General features: G+C 50.9%; 1 protein-coding gene across 2 annotated transcripts in view; it reads left to right on the top strand.

The window, feature by feature from the left end:
* The window catches only part of RBM19 (RNA binding motif protein 19), a 176820-nt gene extending 153776 nt beyond the window's left edge, over nucleotides 1-23044 (top strand). For both annotated transcript variants that reach the window (XM_049865132.1, XM_049865129.1), the window contains exon 25: nucleotides 54-23044. The gene's annotated coding sequence lies outside the window, so the exon portion shown is untranslated. The remainder of the gene's footprint in view (nucleotides 1-53) is intronic.
* Nucleotides 23045-24652: the final 1608 nt, after the last annotated feature.

The following is a 24652-nucleotide window of genomic DNA, read 5'->3' as shown; positions in this document are numbered from 1 at the left end:
ATCGTGCTGCAGTGAACATTTTCACCTCATTATTTTTCTACCTCGGTGTTTAGGTCCCTGGCTGATGGTGTTCCACAGGGCCGGGAAGAGTTGGCTGCTTTTTGGGGAGCACAGGGGAGATGGGACCTTCCACCCCTCTGTGCCTGGACATCTAATGCTGAGACGCCTCCTGCCTCCTCAGACCTCAACTGGAAACTGGCCTTTCTCTCTCCAAGCGTCACTCTGACCCATGTTGCAGAATGAACTGGGAACTCCAACCCAGGGGCAGCCAGGCCTGCCCGGCACTCAGGATTTCCTCCCCATTGGCACAAAACACTCACCAAGCCACTGGTGGGCCCTGAATGGAAACCCTGGGTCTTGTTCACTAAAGAATCCTCCTCCCCATTCCTGGGAAGTTTTTAAGTATTTCTTACTCCTTTTTTTTTTTTTTTTAAATGTATATAAGATTTTTATGTATACATACAAAAACCAAACCTATTGTCCTCAAGTCGATTCCAACTCTTGGCGACCTCGTGTTACAGAGTAGAACTGTTCTCCAGAGGGTTTTCTTGGCTGTAATCTCTACAGAAGCAGATCACCAGGGCTTTCTCCTGCAGAGGCACTGAGGGGGTTCAAACCACCAACCTTTACGTTAGTAGTCCAGGGCAGATGCCTCTTAAACGTCATACCCAGAGCGGTCCTCTGTGCGGACGTCTTCCCCGTTGACAAGGTGGAGGTTGACAGTCACCGTCACAGCGTGTTCTCGTTGTCGACCTCCTAGAGATAAGTCCCTCCCGCCACCTCCGCCAGCCACCTCCACCCCCTCCCTCATCCTCCCTATTCAGGAACACGAGGTCTGGCTTTTCAGCCCCATTTCTGGTTACATATGTACATGGCTGATAAAATATTCCACTTCACCCCTCATCCCCGGGGGACCCGCCGTCGTACGGGGAAAGGGTTTGTATGACAATGACCGCAACAGACTGCATGTTGCCTGGAAACCGTGGTGGGGTGGTGACTGGCTCCCCCACTTCTCTCTATTCAAATTTCCTCTTCTGGTGTTGATAACGGCCTCGCTGGAGAGAACAGGCCCAGGCTTCCTCCGTGCGCTCTGGCCAAGCCCAGATGGTCGCCCTCTGTCCTTGAGAGGGGAGACACTGCTGCCAAGGTGATAACTGTTTGCTCCCTGGCCAACGTCCATCTCGTGTGTACTGCACCTGAGGTGACCAGACAGGCAGAGGGCTCAGTGTGGCTCTTCTGCAGAGTGGCCGGTGTTTGCATTTTCCACAGCAGCCCACCCCAATCCCACACAGAGTTGGCCTTGCTAAGTGGGGGAGCCCGGCCTCCCTGAACTGCCTCAAAAGTTAGGGCTAGTACTGGTGGCCAGAGCAGAATTCGGTGGAGGGAGGTGTCCCAAGAAGGCAAGCTTGGCTGGATGGATTAAAAAAAAAAACGTTACTGTCCAGTCAACTCCGACTCAGGGCGACCCCATGTGTCTGAGTAGAACTGCTCTGTAGGGTTTTCTTGGCTATAATCTTTACGGAAGCAGATCACCAGGCCTATATTTCCAAGCACCGCTGGGTGGCTTCAAACCGCGAACCTTACGGCTCACAGCTGAGCATGTTAACCCTTTGCAGCTGGCTGAATGGGACCGAGCAATCAGTAATGGGCTGGGCACCTTTGCGTGGCGATGACCTCCTAGGAGGGGGTCATGGAAGTGGCATTTGCCTTGAGACCCCTTGGAGCTGGGGCTGGGCTGTCTTCAGACAGAGCCTATTTCAAGCAAAGCGCACGTGTGAATTACAGCACGTTCCTCCATGGACCCAATTAGCACAAGCCAGCAACATGGGCCCACAATGAAGGAAATATGTTTGGTCCTAAAAATAAGACCGTGGCTGCAAATGATTAATTCTGTGCTCAGTCCACTGATGCGGTCCGTCTTCAGCTGCAAGGTCCTCAAGACTGAGGCATGAAGCAGAGAGGCAGGTGGGGAAAGTTGAGAGTGTCTTCCTTTTTTTTTTTTTTTTTTTTAATGTCTGTATCCCTTGTGTGTGTGCATGTGTGTGTGTGCAAGGACACAGCAATTGCCGTCAAGCCAGTCCCAACTCCTGGCAACCCCTTGTTGTGTCAGAGTAGAGCTGTGCTCCATAGGGTTTTCAGTGGCTGATTTTTCAAAAGTAGATTGCCAGGCCTTTCTTCCAAAGCACCTGTGGGTGGACTCAAACTGCCAACCTTTCAGTTAGCAGCTGAGCTTGTTCACCATTTGCACCACCTAGGGACTGAATGTGTGCATAGCACACGCACACGCACACACATACACGTGTGTATTTTTCTCCCAACAACAGTGCTCTTGTAACCATTTAAGTTTTGGGCTTATTTAAGCCACATTCCCCACTTTGATCAAAAACTGCCAACAGTCAACAGACATTTTTTCCTTCTCCCCTTTAACTTGTTCATTCATTCATTCCACAAGTGTTTACTGAGAGCCTGGCACTGTGCTTGGCATGGGGACGTAATGAATGCTAGGAGAGAAAGTAATTACCTTCTTAGGTCTCATGGGGAAAACAGATAACAAACCAGGAACAAATAAATGTATCATTTCAAACAGAGGTGAGGGCCAAGGAATGGGCTGCGTTTGGTTGGGGTGGTCTGGGAAGGCCACACTAAAGAAGTGATGTTTAAGCCAAGACTCATAGGCTAAAAAGAAGCCACCCATGTATGCTGAGTGGCAGTGGGGTCAGCGGCATCACAGGCAGGAGACAAGCAAGTTCAAAGCTCCAGAAATAAGAGGACATTGTGTTTGAGGACTTAAAATTGCCCAGGTTCCTGGAACACAGTGGAGTATGTAAAGAATGGATTTGAGAGACATCTAGACACATAAGGAGCAACTGTGGTGGGCTTACCCTTTACTGAAATAGGAACGAGGTAAATGATGCCACAGAGTGACGAGCGTGAGGGGGGATGGACACAGGATATGGCACACGCTGTGGAGTAAGCGGATGTTCTCAATCCCTTTTGCCTGTGCTGCTTGCCACTTGCTTTCCCAGCCTCTCTTGCAGCTAGGGCTGTCTGGGACCCAGTTGTAGCCAATCAGACATAAGCAGAAATCTACTAGAAACTTTCATGGGTAATTTTTGTTTTCCTGATAAAAACGTAGTGAAGTTGCAGGCCCTCTCCATTCCTCACTTCCTGCCTTTTACTCAGATGTGATGCCTGGAGTTGCAGCAGCCATTTTGTAACCTTGAGGGAAGAGTCAAGAGAATCACAGACAGATAAGCCATTTAATTCACACCAGCCACCTTACTCCAGACAGTGAGTTGTGTTTTCTTTTACTTGCTGCCAAAAGCCTTCCTGAATTGGCAACATGGAGTAAGAGTTTGTTGGGGCCAGAGAGGAGTAAGTAACAATGTGAATGAGCCTGAGTCCAAAACAGGAACCTTGAGATTCTAAAATAGCAAGCAGGTATGGAAGAGCCACCCTCCACAATAAAATGAACCTCCTGCTTACTTAAATTTCTCTCCTTTTAAGCTCCATGCTTATTAGGAAGGGCTAACAAGAAGCAAATCAAGATACACATGGGTGTTATTTGGGTTTTTTTGGCTTTTGGTTTTTTAAATAATGTTTTGTTGTGTTTTTGGTGAAAGTTTACTCATCAAGTTAGGTTCCCATTTGACGATTTCCACACAAATTGATCAGTAACAGTAGTTACACGTTCCACATTGTGTCAACATTCTCTTTAATTATGTTTTGGGTGTTCTATTTCCAGCAGTCTAGTTTTCCTCCCCCCTTATCTTCTCATCTTTGCTTTTGATTAAATATTGACTTTTTGGACTCATACAGATGTTTGTTTAGTAGAGTACTGGTCTAATAAGTAATACCCTTTATTCTGTGTGTCACTTTGTTTTTCTGCTAACAGGTGATCTCCGGGAATAGTTTCAGTTCAAGGTTTAAAGAGCGTCTCAGGGCAATAAATAGCCTCAGGGAGTCCTCTGGTCTCAACTGGTCCGGTTAGTCCGGCCCTTTTTAAGAATTTGAGTTTTGCCATTCCTGAAGCCAACTCTTCAGACAAAGATTAGACTGCACTATAAGACATAAAATGATACTTCTGAAGAGTGTGCTTCTTAGCTCAAGTAGATACAGGAAACTAAATGGGCAGCTCCTTGCCAGAGGTGAGATGAGAAGGCAAAAAGGGACAGGAGCTGGTTGAATGGACTAGGGAAATCCGGGGTGGAAAGGAGGAGTGTCCTGTCACATTATAGGGAGAGCAACTAGGGTCACATAACAATGTCTGTATAAATTTTTGTATGAGAAACTAACTTGAACTGTAAGCTTTCACTTAAAGCACAATAAAAAAAAGAATTTGAGTCTGGGTCTCCATTTGTCTCCTAGTCTAACCGGGATCATCTAATTGTGCCTAGGGGGATCAGTCAGTGGTGGTTGCTGGGCACCATCTAGTTCTTCTGGTCTCAGGGTAGTTGAAGTTGTGGCTTGTGTAGGCTGTCAGCCTTATAGACTTGTTTCTTCTCTGTATTTTTGGTTACCTTCTTACTGTTTTGCTCCTGATGACTAGAGACCAATAGTTGTATCTAAGACGACCACACCCAAGCTTTTAAGACCAGACATGGGTCTTTTTGTGTGTGTGTGTGTGCACAGTCATTACTTAACCCTAAAGTAATTTTGCTGGACAAGTGTCACCATTTGAGAAAGACTCCTTGCTGGGGGTTAGCTCCATGTGTTCATTGAGCCTGGATGGGAAAGGGCCCAGATAATGGACAGTAACCAAGAGTGAGAGAGAGAAAATCCACACAAACCTTGAAAAGGCGCTTGTGCTGTCGTGAGGGTTCCAGGGTTTGAGATACATTGTGACGATCAACTTTTTATAGAACAGAAAAGTTTTATGAGGATGTCCTGGGAAAACTCCAGAAATAGCATAGATGCTAAAGATCAAATTAATGTCAGTGTCAGCATTGTCTACAACACTTCAGTTAAAGCAGTTTGGAGGAAGTATCCCAAGACCTTGGTGTTATTTAAAATACAAAAACTCACAGGTGTTTTGGAGTCCCTAGGTGGCGCAAACAGTTAACAAACTGGGCAACTGGTTACAGTGCTTCATGGGTGGGAAGATGCTAAGAGACATACAGAAACCCCGTGTAGCTTGGGGTTAACCTCTGTTTTCTGGACTGGAGCAGATTGGCGGGGGTGGAGAGGGCGTTTCCCTTCTCCCATTTCTGGCCTGTCTTCCCATGGCATCCAGACTTCTCTTTCCTGGTTTAAATGAAGTGTTGGCATTGACACATTTAGCATTGGAGATTGGGTTTGAGATGTAAGGTAAAGGAAGAAAGGAATTAAAAGATAATTAAAATTAGTACAAAGGCACCAGAAGACCTATACAAGAATGCTCACAGCAGTTTTATTTGCAACAACTGAAGACCGGAAGGAATCCCTGGGGGGTGTAAACACTTAACATGCTCAGCTGCTTACTGAAAGTTTGATGGTTCAAACCCATCCAGAGGGGCCTCGGAAGAAAGGCCTGGCGCTCTGCTCTGAAATCAGCCACTGAAAACCCTGTGGAGCACAGTTCTACTCTGACACACACGGGGCCACCATGAGTCAGAATTGACTCCATGGCAAAGACTGGCAGCAACCTAAATGCCTAGCAAACAGTAGAACGGGTAAATAGATGGTAGTATATTCCACAGGAAACCCGGGTGGCGTAGTGGTTAAGTGCCACAGCTGCTAACCAAAGGGTCGGCAGCTCAAATCTGCCAGGCACTCCTTGGAAACTCTATGGGGCAGCTCTACTCTGTCCTATAGGGTCGCTATGAGTCGGAATCGACTCGACGGCACTGGGTTTGGTTTTTTGGTTTATATTCACATGACAGAATACTACTCAGGAATGAAAAAGGAACTAATGATACAACAGCGTGATTGAATCTCACAGACATGCTGTTGAGAGGAGGACCATGTGATCCCACTGGTACAAAGATCAAGAATGGGCAAAACTAATCTGGGTGATAGAAGTGAGCGTAGCAGTTCTCCTTGGGGCATGGGGCGTGATGGAAACTTGAGGGATCCTACTGACGGGCTGGAAATGGCCTATGTCTTGATCTAGGTGATGATTACATGGGCATTTGCATATGTAACAATTCTTCAGAACACACACATTGTCTAGTTACACCTCAATTTAAAAACACAAGAAGAATGTAGACATACACATGTGCACATTATCCAGATTACTCCTCCTAAGAGCCCTTGATGCTGTTACTATTCCCATTTTAGAGATGGTGAAACTGGGACCCAGAGAGGCCAAGTCACTCATCCAAGGTCACACAGCAAAGCCAGGATTAGAACAGCTCAGTCTGGCAACAGCACCCTTGTTCAGACCCCAATGTCAGTGGCTTTACAAGTAGTGTGTGTTGTGTTGTGTTTGGGAGAACCTTTTCTCCCAAACAAAAATATATCATTTTATAATATGTAAAACAAAAGGGAACCTATCCTGATTAAAGGGGTGGGTATAGGGGGAGACCCTTCCCACCCTCTATCTGAAATACCCTAATAGAGTCATGGGGCTCTGCAGTACCCAGTTTGAAAACTCAATAATAAGAAGTAACATTTATTGAACACCCCTAAGCACATTTATTAACTCATTTAATTTTTTACTGTAACCAACAGTTTATAATCACACCCATTTTACAGTTGAGGACACATACTCAGAGAGGTTAAGTAACTTGCCCAGAACCACACAGTAAGGAGCAGTGGTGGGTCAGGAACTCAGGCAATCGGTCCGGTATGTGTGTGCGCATACATGTGTTTGCATGGAAAACTCTAGAGAGATGAAGACCAGACTGTTAGCAGTGATTATTCACAAATAGACCTTTGCACGCTAAACCTTTTCTCTTAATGTTTGAAATTTTAAATCAGAAAACGAGTTTTGTTTTTTTTTTTTAAGTCACTAATGGTTTGCTCGACAACCTGTGGAGCAGGCCCTGAGTACGTGGGCTAGTGTGTGCGTGTGTATCCATGTATGTGTGTTGGCATGGCAAGAGAAGCTTCCAGAAAGCCATAGGCCTGGGGGAAAGCTGCCCAAGTCCTGGGCACAGTAAGGCTGGAGGGCTGAATGACACTGGAGCACTCACAGGTAGGCCAGGACCCTGCTATCTGCCCCTGAAGTCCTCAAGGTATGCAACCCAAGCATGCTGTGTGTGGCCATTGCACTGTCCCCAGGAGAAGCCACTGGTGCCTCAGGCTACTGGAGCAGCTGGAGACATGGGCCTCCCCCTCCAGGGTACTCACAGTCCTCCCGCAAGTGCAAACCCCCCAGTCTCCCCAGAGTCCACTAGGCAGGAGATTCTCATTTTCACCCAAGAGGCCGGCTGTCTGTCGGCTAACGCGTTGCCTCCTTTTTTTTTTTTTTTTTTTTCCCTGAATGATAATCCACCCCCTTTTTTTTGTAGCTAAAAATCACCCAGGCTTGTCCAGACGAGAGGGCAGAAAATTATGCGGTGAAAGAGAAGGGAAGATAATTTCTCTGGGTCACAAGCGTTCTCACTTGTCATCTGTCTGCAGGAGGAGTGGGGAGGGTGGGCGAGAACAGAGACACGGGATGGAGAATGAAAATGCAGGCTGGCCCAAATCCATCACTGTCCTTCTTGGACCCCTGGTGGGGCCACGCCTGGGAGGGGGAGGCCCTCGGCTCTGATCATGGTGGGACCTGGAAAAGGGGGCCGGGACAGCCTACAGAGAATGGAAGAGAGAACCAAGCCACACAGGGAGCCCAGCCTCCACTCCCAGCTAGACCGGCCCTGCCCCCTCTTTGGGCCTGGGGGGTCGTAATTCCCCTCCACTCCTCACCTGCACACGCCCACGCTCACCCAACAGGAGATAATAGATGGGAACATTCTGGAGAATCTAGACCATGAAAACACAAGGTACTGGAGGTGGTGGGACTGAGGCCCACCAAAGGAAGGTGAAGCCAGCAGGATGGGGGGCAGAACAAGGCGGGGGTCAAGTCCCAGCACCGCCTCTTTGCCCTCTGCACCCTGAGAGGGCTTGGGGAAATTGCTCCCCCTGTCTGGGCCTCAGTCTTTCCATCTGTAAACTGGGGAGAATAGCAGGATCTATCTCCTAGAACCAGGGTTGAGGACAAAACGAGAATTGTATAGGATTTGCCTGGCATGTTGTAATCACTCAGTAGCAAGAATAATAGAAATAAGAGAAAATTGCAAGGAAGCTGCCAGCAGTCACCCATAGTCACACCACCCAGAGTCAACAATGGCTAATGCCTCAGGCTTTCAATTTCTCGTGGGTAAAAAAAATGTCTCATAAGCTTTGACAGGGGTCGGGGTGGCGGTTGTTAGTTGGCATCAAGTAGATTGTGACTCATAGCAACCTTATGTGTGCATCGTAGAACTGCACTCCCTAGGGTTTTCAAGGCCGTGACCTTTTGGAAGCAGATCAGTAGATCTGTCTTCTGAGGCGCCTCTGGGTGGGTTTGAACTGCCAACCTTTCGGCTAGTCATCACGTGCTTCACAGTTCGCACCACCCTGGAGAAACACAGACTTTAGAGCCAAACAAACCTAGCTCGAGTCCTGGCTTTGCTACCCACTGTGTGACCCCAGGCAAGTCACTTTACTTCCATGGGCCTCAGTTTCCCCATCGGCAAAGAGGATTGTGGTGGCTACCTCACAGGGCTGCTGGGAGGATTAGAAATACTATGTGGAGCATGCCCAGTATAGTGATCACTGGGGGTTCTCCAAAAGTGCTCTCTCCTCCTCCCTCCTCCTCTTATTCCTCCTACTTCCTCCACCTCTCTCTCCTCCTTCCCACTTCTCTCCCTCCTTTTCAGTGTTCTTCCTTCTCCCTCCCCCACAACTCAGTGAGATTGGGGAGGGGAGGTTGGATTTAATACAAAAGGCAAGGGGAAGCTGTATCTGTCAGCTATTATTCCAACAACTCTGCAAAACAAATTTTCCCAACACTCTGTAGCTTAAAACAGTAAGCAGTATGACTCCTGAGACTACGTATCAGCTGCAGAGTTCTTCTGGCTTTGGCTGGGCTCTGTTGTGTGTCTGGTCAGCTGTGGGTCGGTTAGGTGGCTCTACTGATCTAGGCTGGTCTCTGTCACACGTCTGAGGTCACCTGACTGGCAGCTGGTCTTGACCGGCCTTGACTGGAAGGATTTAGCTGTCCTCCACAGGGTCGCTCATCTCCCAAGAGGCTAGCCCCAGCTCATTCTCAAGGTGGAGGCAGGCTACGAGAAAGAAAGCACACCCTTGGGCACAGAGAAGCTGCAAGGTCTCTTGAGGCCTGGGCTTGGAACTGGCACGACGTCACTTCTGTAACATTCTGTTGGCCAAGTCAAGTCATGAGACCAGCCCAGGTTTAAGAGGTGGAGGACCAGCCCCACCTCTTGATTAGAGGAGCTGCAATGGGGTAGAGACAAAGAGGGGTAAGAGTTGGAGCCGTTTTTACTATCAATCCATAAAAGCCATGTAGTGTTTTAAACCACTTAAGCTTGTAAACATTACTCTGATCGCTGTGTGGGGAATAGATTGGGAGATGGTAAAGAGTCGAAGAGGGGAAGCCAGTGAATCCACCATTTCTCTATCCCCAACAACACCATGCTGGGCACAGGTGAGGATCTCAGCAAGTATTTATTGGATGGATGGATGGACAGATGGATGCATGGATGGATGGATGCTTGGATGGATGTATGCATGGTTGGATGGATGCATGGACGGTTGGATGGAAGGGGGGATGGATGGATGGACGGACAGACGGACAGATGTTGGGATGGATGGGCGGACCGGCAGGCTGGTGGGTGGATCAATGGGTGGGTAGGTGGGTGGATGGATAGATGGATGGATGGATGAACAGACAGCTGATGCTCTCAGCCTTAGCCTGAACCAGAGTCAATGATGGAGTAAAATCCCTTAGCCTGATCCATTAGGAGCCCCTCTCCGCTCCCCTCAGAGCTGCAGTGAGAAGACAGGCGCCTTCCTCCCAAAGTTTAATTAAGTGATCTGCCTGCTTGGGGTTAATCCTGTTATCACTGCCAAGCACGACACAGGGGAAATTGTGGGGCTGAGCAAAATGTCCCCTGTCTGGTGGGGCCCTGAAAGCCGCTGGAATTTGGGGAAAAGGCAGGGGGTGGAGCAGACACCACAACCCCTACAGGGGCCAGACATCCAATTTCCAGACAGGACACAAAGGAGCTGAGCTGGGTTTCAGCCCCATCCTGGGAAGGGGGCAAGGAAGGGGAGGGAGCTGGCTAAGAAACTCCTGATCAGATGAACTTTGCTTTGGCTGCTGCCTATCCCAGGCGTCACATTCCAGACGGGATGCTCCACCAGCTCACAGTCCTTCCTCCTCATAGACCCACTGCCCTGGTGGCAGAGGGAAAAGGGTGGACAGGTCTGGGCCAGGCAAGCTCAGGTTTGGATTCTCTCCCCACCATTTCCTGTCTGAGCCTCCATTTCCTCCTCTGTACAACGGGCTGGTAATCTCCGTGGTCCTGGATTACTGAGAAGATGCAACGAAATACCTAGGGCAGTGACCTGCATGCACGTAGTGGGTACTCCAAATACGCTGCTCGAAGCTCCCTCTTACTGTTATTGTTGTCGTCTTCGTTGGGTGATTTCTACTTATAGTGGCCCCATGTGTTCCTGCTACTATTGCATGTCATTATCACACGTGGAATGATTGTTTTTTGTCAATCTGTAGACTCCTTGGGAGCAATGAATGGATCTTAGATATAGGGTCACCACACTGCCCGCTCCAGGGGCACCAAGCACCCCATCGTTGCTGACTGGCACCCCCTGGGTATGTGGGTAACACACACTAGGTGATCTCATCAGGCAGCCCCGCTCACGGCCCAATCCCAGCCTCTAGCCCAGGACTCCACATGTGTGGCCTCAGCTTTTCACGTGACTCACTCATTTATTCATTCATTCATTCATCAGCAAATATTTGCTGACAGCATTTCGGCTTCCCCGTCTATAAAATGAAGCACGGTGCAGGGGCTATTGGACAAGACCCCTCCTTGCTCCAAAAGGTGATGATTTGAGGGAGAATGAACCCCTTCCTTTCCCCCATGTCACTTATCTGTCCCCGAAATCTTTGTGGTCCCCAGGCATAAGGATGCAGGGCACTCGCAGAGGTGGGAGGGTTTCTCAACAGCAGGTGTTGTCAAGGAAAGAGGCCAACGCTCTGGAGCAGGGAGATGGGGAGAGAGCTTGGGAGGTGGGGACACAGAGCAGTGCCCTAATCTGACCCTGTTGTTGTTGTTAGCTGCCCGACTCATGGCAATTGCATGCACCGGAGAAGGAGACACTGCCCGGTCCTACGCCATCCGCGTGATAGGTTGCAGATCAGACCCTCATGCTCCATAGGGTTTTCAGTGGCTGATTTTCAGAAGCAGGTCGCCAGGCCTTTCTTCCTAGCGCATCTTAGTCTGGAAGCTCTGCTGAAACCTGTTCAGCGTCATAGCAGCCCTCGAGCCTCCACTGACGGATGGTGGCGGCACATGAGGTGCATTGGCCGGGAATCAAACCTAGATCTCTTGCAGGGAAGGTGAGACTCCTACCACTGAGGCACCACTGCCCCCAGTGTGGCCCTTCAGTCATCCGTATAATAACCAGCGGCATGTGCTGAGAGCTTTCCATTGCTCTTTCGCTGTCCTAAGTGCTTAAAGTTCGTCCTCCCGACAAGCCTAGGAGGCAGATACTGTTAGTACTTCCATCTTACAGATGGGGGAACTGAGTCACAGAGAGGGGCCCAGAGTCACACAGTTGGTACACAGGGGGCTGGGCTACCATCCCAGAGTCTAACTTCATAGCGGCCTGTGCTTTTAATCTTTCTGCTGTATGGTTTCTTGCCTCAGTTTCCCCACCTATCGAGTAAGAGGTCAGTGCCTTCCCTGCAGACCTAGCAAGGGTGATGAGAGGAGCACCGGGTTCCAGACTCCTTCCTCTGGGTGCTGAGGGCTGCCTGGGAGGCTGAGATAGTAGAACAAAGTGGTTCAAGGCTCAGGCTCCGACTTGGACTTCCTGGCTGGGGAGAGCGGGGGCAGCCACTTCACCACTCCGAACCTCGTTTCCTCATCTGCAAAACAGGAATGATTCATTGTACCCACATCCCAGGGTGGTTGGGAGGGTGGTGTGAGCTGTGTGTGACACGCCGGGCACAGAGAACAAGGATAAGAGGGCACCCCCAGCCTGGGGCTAGTAAACAGGCCTGAGTCCTCAGGAGCCACCGGCTGGAGACTCTGGAAGAGCAAACTTGGCCTTCTGCCACCCATGGCCTCAAGACAGCGTGCAGAAATGGCAACCCCAAAGAACTCCATAAAATCCAGGCGGTTGTTAAGCTGGACTTCTGAGTGAGCAGGAGTAATTAGTGCACTTCCCACAGAGAGCCAAACCCAAATGTCAGACAATGCCAGGCCATTAACGCAGTCCTCTGCTACCACGAAGGCCCTGCTGCTGGCTGCATCCGCATCGCCCGCTGACCTTCTCGAACACTGTGGACAGCCGGCAGGGAGCCACCCAGGCCAGGGACCAGACTGTGGACAGGAAATGGGCTTCATGTTCTGCTACCAACATCTCCTTGAGCCTCATCTTCCTCGTCTGTTAAATGGGTTTCATTCTCCTTATAGGAGCCCTGGTGGCGCAGTGGTTAAGAGCTCAGCTGCTAACCAAAACGTCAGCAGTTCGAATCCATCAGCTGTTCCTGGGAAACCCTATGGGGCAGTTCTACTCTGTCTTATAGGGTCAGTATGAGTCAGAATTGGCTCCACAACAAAGGTTTTGGTTTTGGTTTTATCCTTATAGGGGACATTGGTGGTTCAGGGGTAGGATTCTCACCTTCCATGCAGAAAACCTGGACTCAACTCCCGGCCAGTGTACCTCATACGTAGCCACCACCCATCTGTCTGTGGAGGTTTGTGTGTTGCTGTGATGTTGAACAGGTTTCAGCAGGGCTACCAGACTAGGAAGAAAGGCCTGGCAACCTACTTCCGAAAATCAGTCAGTGAAAGCACTATGGATCACAACAGTCCTGTCCACAACCAATCGGGGATGGCGCAGGACCAGGCAGCATTTTGGTCCACTGTGCACGGGACCACCGCCAGTCGGGGCCGACTCATTGGCAGCTAACAACGTTCACCTTGTAGGGTTTGGTCATGTGTCTGTAGTATTGGGCACATCATTGGCACTGTCTCTGAAGCAGGTAGATACTACCAGGGTAAACAGTGCCCATCACATAGTAGGCATGCTAGGTGCTGCTGGCTCCCTGCCCAGATCCCCTTTAACCAGGGCATCCACCCCCCCTTCTACTGCTAAAGGCTCTCAGCTCCTTCCTTCTCCAGAGAAAAGCCCTCTGCCAATGGAAGCTGCCTCCTCCAGAGATGAGTGGGAGGTTAGCCTCCCCCACCCCTGGGGCAGCCCATATTCAAAGCCGGGTTAATTGTAGCTGTTAGCTGCCCACTCTGTTCGTGGCGACCCCATGCACAATAGAAGGAAACACTACCCAGTCCTGCACCATCTCCATGATTGGCTGTAGATCTGAGTGTTTTGATCCATAGGGTTTCCATTGGCTGATTTTCTGGAAGTAGATCACCAGGCCTTTCTTCCTAGTCTGTCTTAGTCCAGAAGCTCCCATGAAACTTGTTGAGCACCATGGTTCTTCTGTGGACTCTGCCCACATAGAAGCGAGGGTCTGACAGCCGCTGGGAAGCAGGGATTTGGGTGCGTGTCCACGTGTGTTCCTTTGACCAGAACCCAGGGGGGATGAGTACTGGTCTCTGTGTGTTAGTCCAGGCTGTGTAGATGGCAGGGCTGCGTCCTTTCACCAGTTAAAGTCCCAGCAGCCAGGAACAGTGGCGACAGAAGGAGGATGGGCCTTCGAAGCACTGTGGAAAGGAGGCTCCAGAGCAGACATGACTTAGCCATGCCACTGATTAGCTGAGTGGCCTTGGACAAGCTTGAGCCTTCTCTGAGCCTCGCTCTCCCCCTCAATAAAAGGGGGATGGTCATCCCACCTCCCAGCTTTGGGAAGACACAGACTGGATGGGTCCTGGGCCACTGACTTACCATTTTGTGCCTCAGTTTCTTTGGCTGTAAGATGCGGTAGCAATGGAACCTAATTCATAGGGAGGCTGGAGGGAAGAAACAGTTTAATGAATTAAGTGCCAAGAACCGAGCCTGAATTTAATAAGAGTTCAATTTGTGTGGCTACTGCAATTCTTCTACCACTACTACTGCTAGAATTGAGGAGGCCCTGGGAGGTGCAAACGGTCAACATGCTCGGCTGCTCACCAAAAGGTCGGAGGTTCGCATCCACCCAGAGGCCTTAGAGGAAAGGCGTGGCAATCTACTTCCCCAGAATCAGCCATTGAAAACTCTACAGAGCACAGTTGTACAACACGGACACATGTGGGGCAACTGGTTTGCTTTTTACTATTAGTATTATTAGGAGTCGTCTTAGTTAAATTAATGAGCCGACTTAGGTCAAGCACCCAGCACAGTGCCTAGGGGACAGTCAGTCCCTCTCCCATCTCCCGATGTGCGTTCTGCTGTGTCCACTGGCTGACCCACCCCAATTAGGCGCCTCTCGTGTTCATATTGACACACAAAGGGGCCAGCTGTGACCTTTGAACTTGTCACACTTGGGATCAAGCCTGCTTTCAGCCCAGGCCCTCAGCTCCGGGAGCCAGACTCATAATCTCCTTTGACATCAAAAGCAGTTGGCTTCCCCCGACCTGTCTTCCTGATTTCCGGTGTTTCCCGGGTCTGACAGCATAACATGGCACACGGCGTGGACACAGCCTGAACAGGGTGCTGGGAGGCCTGGGTGGGCCAGGGACTGCTGCTGGGGAAGGGAAAGCCAGAAGCAGGTCAGGAGGGGGCCTCTGGCTCAAGACAGCACCCCTGGCTTCTGGGCGGAGGATGGGCTAGTGAGCCCAGTTGGGAGCTGGGTGCAGTTGCCCAGGAGGGCGACGATGGTGGCTGGGCTGGGAGCTGGAGGAAATGGAGCCTGGGCAGGGGAGGAGGTGGGAAGGTGGCATTTATGGAACTAGCTGATGGGCTGGAGGGAGGGGATTCTCTAGGAGGGAGGCCTCTTCCCAAATGCACTGAGCACAGGGTTTTTCTCACATGGCTCCCTCCAGGCCCATAAGGAAGGAATCCAGCGCCTCTCCCGTTGCTTCTGCCCTGGATGACCGGGACTTGGACATAGACATTAGAAATGGCCTGTTCCTCTGCCCCACTGTCTCTACCCAAAACCAGCACCAGCCTGGCTACCCCCAACACTGTCGTTGTCATGGGCTGTCGAGTCAATTCCAACACATAGTGACCGCATGTGGTACAGTAGAACTGCCCCATAAAGTTTCCTAGGCTGTAATCTTTATGGAAGGAGCCCAGGTGGCACAGTGGTTAAGAGCTCAGCTGCTAACCAAAAGGTTGGCAATTCGAATCTACCAGCCGATCATTGGAAACCCTATGGGGTAGTTCTAGTTCTACTCTGTCCTACAGGGTCGCTATGTGTCAGAGCCAACTTGACGGCACACAACAATGACAACGATCTTTATGGAAGGAGCCCTGGTGGTGCAGTGGTTAAACTTTTTGCTGCTAATTGAAAGGTTGGCAGTTCAAATCCACCAGCCACTTTGTGGGAAAAAGGTGAGGCAGTCTGCTCCCGTAAAGATTACAGTCTTAGAAACTCCATGGGGCAGTTCTGCTCTGTTCTGTAGGGTTGCTATGAGTTGAAATCGACTCAACAGCATTGAGTGTGCGTGTGTGGTGGTGCAGTGGTTAAATGCTCGGCTGCTAACCAAAAAATCGGCAGCAGTTGGAATCCACCAGCAACTAAGATGTGGCAATCTGCTTCCATAAAGATTTGCAGCCTTGGAAACGCTATGGGGCAGTTCTGTTCTGTCCTATTAGGTTACTACGAGACGGAATCAACTTGACGGTACTGGGTTTAGTTTTGAGCCTTATGGGAGCAGATCATCAGGTCTTTCTCCCACAAAGCCACTGGGTGGATTTGAACTGCCAAACTTTCAGGTAGCAGCTGAGCGCTTCACCATTGCACCACCAGGGCTCCCTACCCCCAACACTGCACCCAGGAAAGTGACTGGGAGCCTGGTGAGGTCCTGTGGCAGTGCCCTGGCAACAGGTGTGATGTCACAGAGAGATGGAGATTTTGGCTGACCCCTACCCAGCCCTCCGGTTACCCCCGTAAAGAGGGTGCATGACCCTAAGCTGTCCTTGGAGCTGGCACTGGACATCCTGCTAAAGGGGAGGTTTGCCCGTGGACATGACAGCCAGAGACGCAGGAGGCAGACTAGCCTCCTGATGGAGCCCTCTCGATGGGAGATGAGGCCTTGAGTGCTGGACTGGCCCCACCTGGAGCTCCTTCTGTGGCGGGCCAGGTGCTCACAGGTGGGGTCAGGGAGGAGGAAGGGCAGATGAAAGGAACTGAGGTTAAGGGTGTGGCCCTCCAGAACAGAACCACCTGGGTTTAACCCTGGCTCTGCCATTCACTAAGGAGCCCTGGTGGCCCTTTGGCAGGGTTTCAAATGGGTTCAAACCCCTGCTGAGAATCTGCATTTCTAACAAGTTTCCAAGTAATGCTGATGCAGCTGGTGAGGGACCAGTTCTGAGAACCACTAGTGGAGCAGTGGTTCTCAACACTTATCATACGTGAGAATCACCTGGGGATCTTGTCAAAATGTAGATTCTGATTCAGCATATCTGGGGTGGAAATGCAAATTCTCAGCAGGGGTTCAAATGCGAACCAACCCATCCAAAGCCTTGTGCAATGGTTACAGCACTCAGCTGCTAGCGAAAAGGTCGGTGGTTCTATCCTATCAGCCACTTAGCAGGAGAAAGACATGGCAGACTGCTTGCATAAAGATTACAGCCTTGGAAACCCTGTGGGGCAGTTGTACTCTGTCCTATAGGGTCACTATGAGTCAGAATTCAACTTGACAGCAACAGTGTCCCCCCCACCCCTGCCGCTACTCACTAGCTGTGTGACCTAGGGCAAGTTACTTAACATCTCTGGGCCTTGGTTTTCTCATCTGCAAACTGGGCTGCTCACACTAGCACCTACGTTCTAAGACTGTGGTGAGGATTGAATGAGGTAATACGTGGTCGTTAGAACAGTGCCTGGCTCATCACCAGCGCTCAGTTCCTGTCTGTTCTTCCCTTCACTAAAATCTCCTGTTCCCAGGAAGAGAGGGACACAGTTCTGGCCACAAATCCACAGGGACTCGGAGGGTCAGGTGGAGAACTGTAAAACGGTGCCCAAGTCAGAGTTGGCTGTCTGGGAAAGAGAAAGAAGGGAGCCTTGTAACGTGCTCCCCACAAGACTGTCAGCTCCCAGGAGGCAGCAAGCCCAATTTCATCCAGTCTTCCCAACGCCCAGCACAGGGCCTGGCACAAACTCTTATCCCTACAGTCTGAAAATGCCATCAATTGTGAAAGGCGTCATCTGTTTGATAGCAGAGTTTCAGCAAATACAAGTAGGGGTAGGGGCAGTGGGGGCCAAACACTCCCGTTATATTTGTAATATATCCCAGTTTCAGAAATGTTAGACGAAAAAGAAAAGGTGATCTGAGGATTGGGGAAATACAATATAGATCATCAATAAATGGTAATTGACTATGTGAATGAATGAATAAATGGTCACAGTAAACAATACAAAGGAGCATAGGCAAATACTCCCATGTGTGGCCAGTGTTGGAAGAGTTAGGAAGGGGATGTGCCACCATGAGCAGAGGCATCCTGGAAGGCTTCCTGTAGGAGGTAGACCAGGAGTGGCATAAGCAAGGCCTTAAATGACTTGGGAAGGAGCCCTGGTGATGCAGTGGTTAAAGCACTAGGCTGCTAACCGAAAGGCCAGTGGCTGGAACCCGTCAGCTGTTCCACAGGAGAAAGATATGGCAGTCTGCTTCCATAACGATTACAGCCTTGGAAACCATATGAGGCCGTTCTACCCTGTCCTATAGGGTCACTATGAGTCAGAATCGACTCAGCGGCAGTGGGTTTGGGTTTTTTTGGTACTTACTTGGGAAGCAGAAGAAATGGTGGTTGGGAGAAGTGGGGGATCTTGATGAATTAGATCAAGTGGCCACCATCCACCCTTTGCCCCTCCACCTAGGGCAGTGGTAGATGGCAGAATTATCCGGGGAGGTTACTTGTATGTTAGCTTAGAGGAGCGAGGACCAGACCAGACACAACTCCCGGGCATGCGCCAGCACCAGACTAAAACCGTGTGGGGTGTAAGACGTGGGTACCAGAGGCAGAGAAGTCTGGGTTCAAATCCTGGTTTTGCTGCTCCTTAGCTGGGCACCCCCGGGCTGGTTACTTGACCTCTCTGAGCATCAGATCCCTCCCCTGGAAGGTGGGAGAGCAGTAGGGCTCTGGAGCAGGGTATCACAGAACTTGGCCCATGGAGAGTGCTTCATAAATGTGAAGTCCATGACAAGTAGGTGATGGTTCTTTCATTGAAGAGTTCAAAGGTCATCGACTTATAGGCAGGAGGTGGGCCTGCCTGACTCTCAGATTCCCCCTCCAGCTCCAGAATTGAAGAATCTCAAGCTTCCCAAAGGAGTGAGTTCCTCCGGAGCCATCCAGGCTGTGGGCCCACAGATGGGTATAGGGAGGACCAGCTATGTACTTTGCCCCGCTCAGTGCAAAATGAAACCACAGTATCTCTTGTTCAAAAATTTAAGAATTTCAAGATGGCAACAGCAGATGGCAAAAACGGCAACGGTCCTTCTAAACACAGGGCCCTGTGTTACTACATAGGTCGCCCGCCCATGAAGCCAGCCCAGGGTGCAGGAACACACCCTCCAGGCTGCCACTGTGAGCCTCAGAGGTCATGCAGCCTCCAGTCCCAAGACTGGCTGGTGCTAGGGAAGAAAACTAACCTCCTATGGGTGCCATCATGGCAGCTCAGTGGTAGAATTCTTGCCTTCCATGCAGGAGACCTGGGTTCGATTCTTGGCCAATGTACCTCATGTACAGCCACCACCTGCCTGTCCGTGGAGGCTTGTGTGTTGCTGTGGTGCTGAACAGGTTTCAGCAGAACTTCCAGACTCAGACAGACAGAAGGGCCTGGCAATCTACATCCAAAAATCAGCCAGTGAAGACCCCATGGGTCACAAGGGTTTGATCCACGACCAATCATGGGGTTGGTGCAGGACTGGGCAACATTTCGATCCGTTGTGCATGGGGTCACCATGAGTCTGGGGATGAATCAGTGGCAGCTAACAACAACAACATCACAGACTGGGACTCAATCTCAACACAGCCCTATGCAGTAAGTACTATTATTATCACGATATTACAGATGAGGAAACCGAGGCTCAGAAGCACGCAAAGAACACACAGCTCGGTGGTGGTTTAGACCCAGGTCTTTGGAAACCTACACTCCAGAATCCGGAGGCATCTCACCCCAACGGCCACCCACTGGAGGCAGCCTCCGATGTGGTTTATCCTGTCTGTGGGAGGCGCCAGCAGCGGGATTTTTGCTCCCAGCCCTCGTGGGCACTTCCTTCCCATTGCACCTGGCTTCGTCCAGCAGGGAGCCGCCGCCCTCCAGCAGGACAGGGTCTGGCCTCGCTGACTTGCTCCCGGGGCGGGGGCCAAGAGTTAACATGGAAGACAGCTCGGAGAGTGTGAGAGCGAAAGGACATGTCAAATCAATCATATTTAAACAAAAGCCTCTCCCGCCCAAGGGCCCTTTTAAAAGCTGCTTATTTAATTAAAAGTCCCATTTTCCATATTTATGGCCCTTATTCAGTTAAATATTAACCGCTGGGGCCAGGGCGGGTGTGTGCTTTGGAGAGCTGCGTGTGGGGAGGTTCATTACCGCGGCTGGGATTTATCAGGTGGCGGCCGGGCAGCATGGATCGATGGAGCCTCACCCTGGACAAACATGCAGACGCCCGGGTGGGCGGGCCAGGCTCGCAGCCCCTCCATGTCGCCCCTCTGTCTCTCTGTGACTCGGTGTGTCTCTGTGACTCATTCTCTCTCTGTCTCCCTCTCTCTCTTCTACATCCTGTCTCTGGGTCTCAGTCTTTTGCCCGGACAGAGAGACAGATGTACAGAGACACTGAGAGACAGAGAGATAGTAAGGGACCGAGAGAGACAGACAGTGAGAGACCCAGAGAGATAGTGAGATACCCAGAAAGATAGTGAGAGATCCAAAGAGACAGACATTGACTCAGAGAAACAGAAAAATAGGAGCAAACCAGAGAGATAGTGACAGACCCAGAGAGACAGTGAGAGACCCAGAGAGACAGTAAGAGACCCAGAGAGACAGTAAGAGACCCAGAGAGGCCCAGGGATATGGGAAAGTGGGTTGCCTTTCTCTGTCTAGCTGTGTCTGGGTCAGGACCAGGTACATAATTTGCAGGGCCCAATGCAAAATGAAAATGTGGGGTCGTTTGTTCAAAAATGATGAAGAATGTCAAAGGGCCCTGGGACTGCACAGGTCCCACATCCTGGTCTCTGTCAACCTGTGTGTGTGTGTGTGCACCCGCTGGGTCCAGGGTGGCAGAGGTCCCAGGCATGGGGCATGGGGAAGGCCCACGTCCACCCACTCACTGCTCTTTCCGACCTCCCTTTCCCCAGGGAAATTGGCAAAAAAAAAAAAAAAAGGTAGAAAGACTGGTGTCTACTGAGGGTCTGACCCTAAAAAGCTTCGGGTCTGGGACTCCTTGAGGTGACCCTGCCTGGCCAAACACAGCCATTAGAAGGGTGTCACTTGACACATGTGGGAAAGACTCCTGGCTCAGAACAGGGAGCACACATCTCAGAACGATAAAGCACAACCTTTCCAGGGCTTCCCAGGGGCCAGGCACCTTTCTGGGTGCTGTGCAAACATTCACTCACATACCATCCCCATTTTACAGGTCGGGAGGCTGAGGATCCGAGATGTTAGGGAAAGTGCCCTAACACATAGGGACACATAGCCACTGAGGGGCAGAGCTGGGATTTGACCTGGGTCTTCAGACTACCAACTACCCGATACAGATCACTGGAGTCACTCCAACTGACCAGAGGGCCTTCTCTGCCCTTTACAAGCTGTATGGCCTCAAGCCAGTTCCAGACCCTCCCTGAGCCTCAGTTACCCATCTGTGAAATGGGGGAGGAGATGCTGGGCTGGAAGATTCTTGGGACTGATTTGAATCCAGGTGTTCTGGTTTCTCTACCCTCCACTGCATGCCGCCATTCCTGGCCACTCCAGGGCTCAGCTGTGTTGTGAACTCACTCCTCATCCCCCACATCACCTCCCCTGAGCCCTGCGCTGTCCATTCGTTCACCATGGTACCTCAGTCCCCAGCGGTGGCCTCTAGCTGGCCAGCTCCCATCCTGCCCTGTGGCATGACCCTCCAATGTCAGGGACAAAGCTAGGTAGCCTCACCCCTGTCTGTTCACTGCTCAGAGGGGGCAGGACTTCCTCCTCCCCCATGATGGAAAGCAGCAGGGTGAAAGAATAGGTGCTCTTTAGGGCCACAGAGTCCTAAGTTCAAATCCCACCTCTGCTACTGATTGGCTCTGTGACCTTGGCTCACATCACCTCAGAGCCTCAGTGTTCCCAACTACAAAATGGGGATAATGAGAGAACCTGCTCAGAGTTGGTGGTAGGATCCAATGACATCATCCTTGCAAGGGCTCAGCAGTGCCTGCAAACAGTGGGCGTCATGGCCTGCCCTGCAGGAGCCTGGTGGGGCTACCACCAATGCTGCCAGCCTTCGTCACCAGATGCCATCTCTCCCAGGGCACTGGGGCTCCAGTTCTGGTTCCAGTTCCAGGCCTGGCAGGGGAAGACTGGGGTTCAAGTGCATCCCTGGCCCTACTGTGATCTCAGATCTTGAGTATGCCACTGCCCCTCCTGGAGCCTCAGTTTACCCATCTGTGGGTGAAGAGATGGTGGGGTTTAGACAGTCTCTCTGGGCCATTTGCAGGGCCAGTCATCTCGGCAACAAACAGGAGGAAGAATTTGAACTGAATGTGCCCGCTCAGGTTCAGGAAGGGCTGTGGGAGGACCAGAACAGATGCCCAAACCTTGGGAGTTGTCTTTTAGGTGCCAAAAGCCAGGCTAGGGGGTACCTCCTACAGCACACACACACCCCTGCATCACACGCATGCAGGGACACACACGGGCACGTACATCTGCACGTGTGCATGTAGGAGCGTGCAGGCACACACGTATACATGCACACATGGATATACACACATGCACATGCATATACATATGCACGCATGTGTACATGCATGCAGGCACATGCATGCAGGTACACATACACATATGCAGAGGTGTGCACATGGGTGCACAGGCACACACGTACACACATGCACACACGTACACACACATGCACACACACGCAGGATACCACCTCACACATTTTGCCCCCTGCTCTACCCTTCCGTTTAGACCCAATTCGGAATTGGGTTTCTCCCACCACTATCCCCTCCCCTGAAAAGGAAAAAAAAAAATCTGAAAAGCCAGATTAGGACTTCACACACACATCGCTGGGAAAAATCTATGTCTCATTTTCATATCTCACAAAATAAAATGACACCAGAACACTCCAGCAAACCCCTAGAGGGGGGAGCTTGTCTGCCGAAGATGAGGGTCGGGGAGGGGGAGGAGGCACCCTTCCCAAAGGAGGGCGGCCCCGGGGCCGGCAACACGGGAAGGGGTGCTGGGCCTGGTGAGATGCTGGGGTGACATCCATCAGGCCCTATTCTCCCAGGGAGAGAGGAAGGCTGCGGGTCCTGGGGAGAGTTTGGGGGGCTGAATGGAGGCGAGAGGCGGCAAGAGCAGAGGACCACAATCCCAGGGCTAGTGGTGTGAGCGAGGGAGCAGGAGAGAGAGAGAGATACCAGGTTATCAGAGGAGTGTGAAGACAATAATACAATCTGACATTTCTGAAACAAGACCCCCCAGTTGCCATGGCAACGTCTCATGTGGGAGCAGCTCCCAGGAGACGGCTCCGAGATGTACTATAAATGATGTTTGATTAGAATTTAAATCATTTAGGCAGAGAGAAGATAGGCCTTTTGTCAGCAAGGGGACCTGAGGGTGGGGAGGGAGGGGGCCGGGGGTGGCAGCAAGGGAGGGGGTACAGCCAGGGACCTGGGGCCTCAGCTCCGCCAGCCTGGGCGTGGGGAGTGGGGTCAGAGGTCAGCCAGGGGGTTGATTACTTTTGCCCTCGGCTTCATTCCCGTTTACAGTAACCTTTCCATGGTGGCCGGAGGGACTCAGAGGGCAGGAGAGGAGAGCCTGGGGGGGACGGGGGCGTGGGAGGGTAGTCAGTGAGAATGACAGAGACGGAGAGAGAATGGGGAGAGACAAAGAGATACTGAACAAGCACAGAGAGACAGACAGGGAGGGACAGAGACAGACGGGGAGAGACGGTGGGACAGAGAGATGGGGAGAGAGCAAGGTGAACAGAGCGGGGACAAGAGAAAGAAGAGATAGAGACAGGGACAGAGAGACTGAAATAGAGACAGACAGAGATAAAGTGAGACAGATAGAGGGACAGAGATTATGAGGGAGACAGAAAGACTATAAACCCTGAAATAGACTGAGAGAGACCAAAAGAAGGTATAGAAGAGTCAGAAAAATAGAGAGAGACAGAAAACAGACAGAGAAACTGAGGAAAAGAGGTGCTTGGGCTGAGGCCCGCACTTAGAGAAAGACTTGTCTCCACCTCCCACTCTGGTTTCCAACCAGGGACATTCCCTTGGCCAGGAATCCTTGGGCAGAGCTTGGTGGCCTCAGAGAAAGCACCAAGCGCTCCTGGTCCTATGGAAAACGAGCCAAGCCAACCCACAGATGACGTCTTAGGTAAACCACTTCCCCACTCTGAGCCTCAGTTTCCCCACCTATAGAGCAAGACACCTGAGTCAGATCAGCATGTGGGCAGTGAGTTCTGTCTGCCCCATCTGGTTTTTATTTTTAATTGCCAACATTCAAAAATTGGGAAACTTCACATAAACATTTGGACTTCTGGGTTCTTAAAAAAAAAAAAATAGGGAAAACCTATCCATGTTAGGCCTGCACTTCTGCATGGCAGCCATCTGCTGGAGATCAGTAGCGGTTGCCTTTTTAGATGGGACATGAGGTCTCCAGTGTGCCGCAATCCCCACCGCTCCCTATTGTCTTATTCCTGTCCACACTTCACTCGATTATGTTTCCTGCCTGGTCACTGTGGGTATTTGAACTTTCAAAACCTCCAGTGACCTCCAGGATCCTTATGGCTTTAGGGATCTACTAACGTGGAGTTTGGAGTCTCTACCCCTCAGTTATCATGGTTTTAGGGACTAAGGATAACAGGGCTCATGGGTAGCCCCAGGAACAGAGCAACCTACACAGCCATTGTCACACACACAGAAAGCATGCAATGAATGTTTCATTAAGACAGGAAGAAAAAGCTAAAATGCAGCTAACAATTGTTGTTGTTAGTTGCCATCGAGTTAACTCATGGTGGCCTTATGTACGATAGAACAAAATGTTGCCCGGTCCTGCATCATCCTCACAATCGCCAACATGTCTGAGTCTATCATTGTGGCTATAGTGCCAATCCATCTCACCAAGGCTCTCCCACACCCTCACTGGCCCTCTCCTTCACCAGGTGTGATGTCCTCCTCCAGC

Source organism: Elephas maximus, chromosome 22 (assembly GCF_024166365.1).
Source record: "Elephas maximus indicus isolate mEleMax1 chromosome 22, mEleMax1 primary haplotype, whole genome shotgun sequence".
NCBI classification, from domain to species: Eukaryota; Metazoa; Chordata; class Mammalia; order Proboscidea; family Elephantidae; genus Elephas; species Elephas maximus.
The sequence above is the reverse complement of the archived record's forward strand: the minus strand, read 5'-3'. Positions and strand labels throughout refer to the sequence as shown.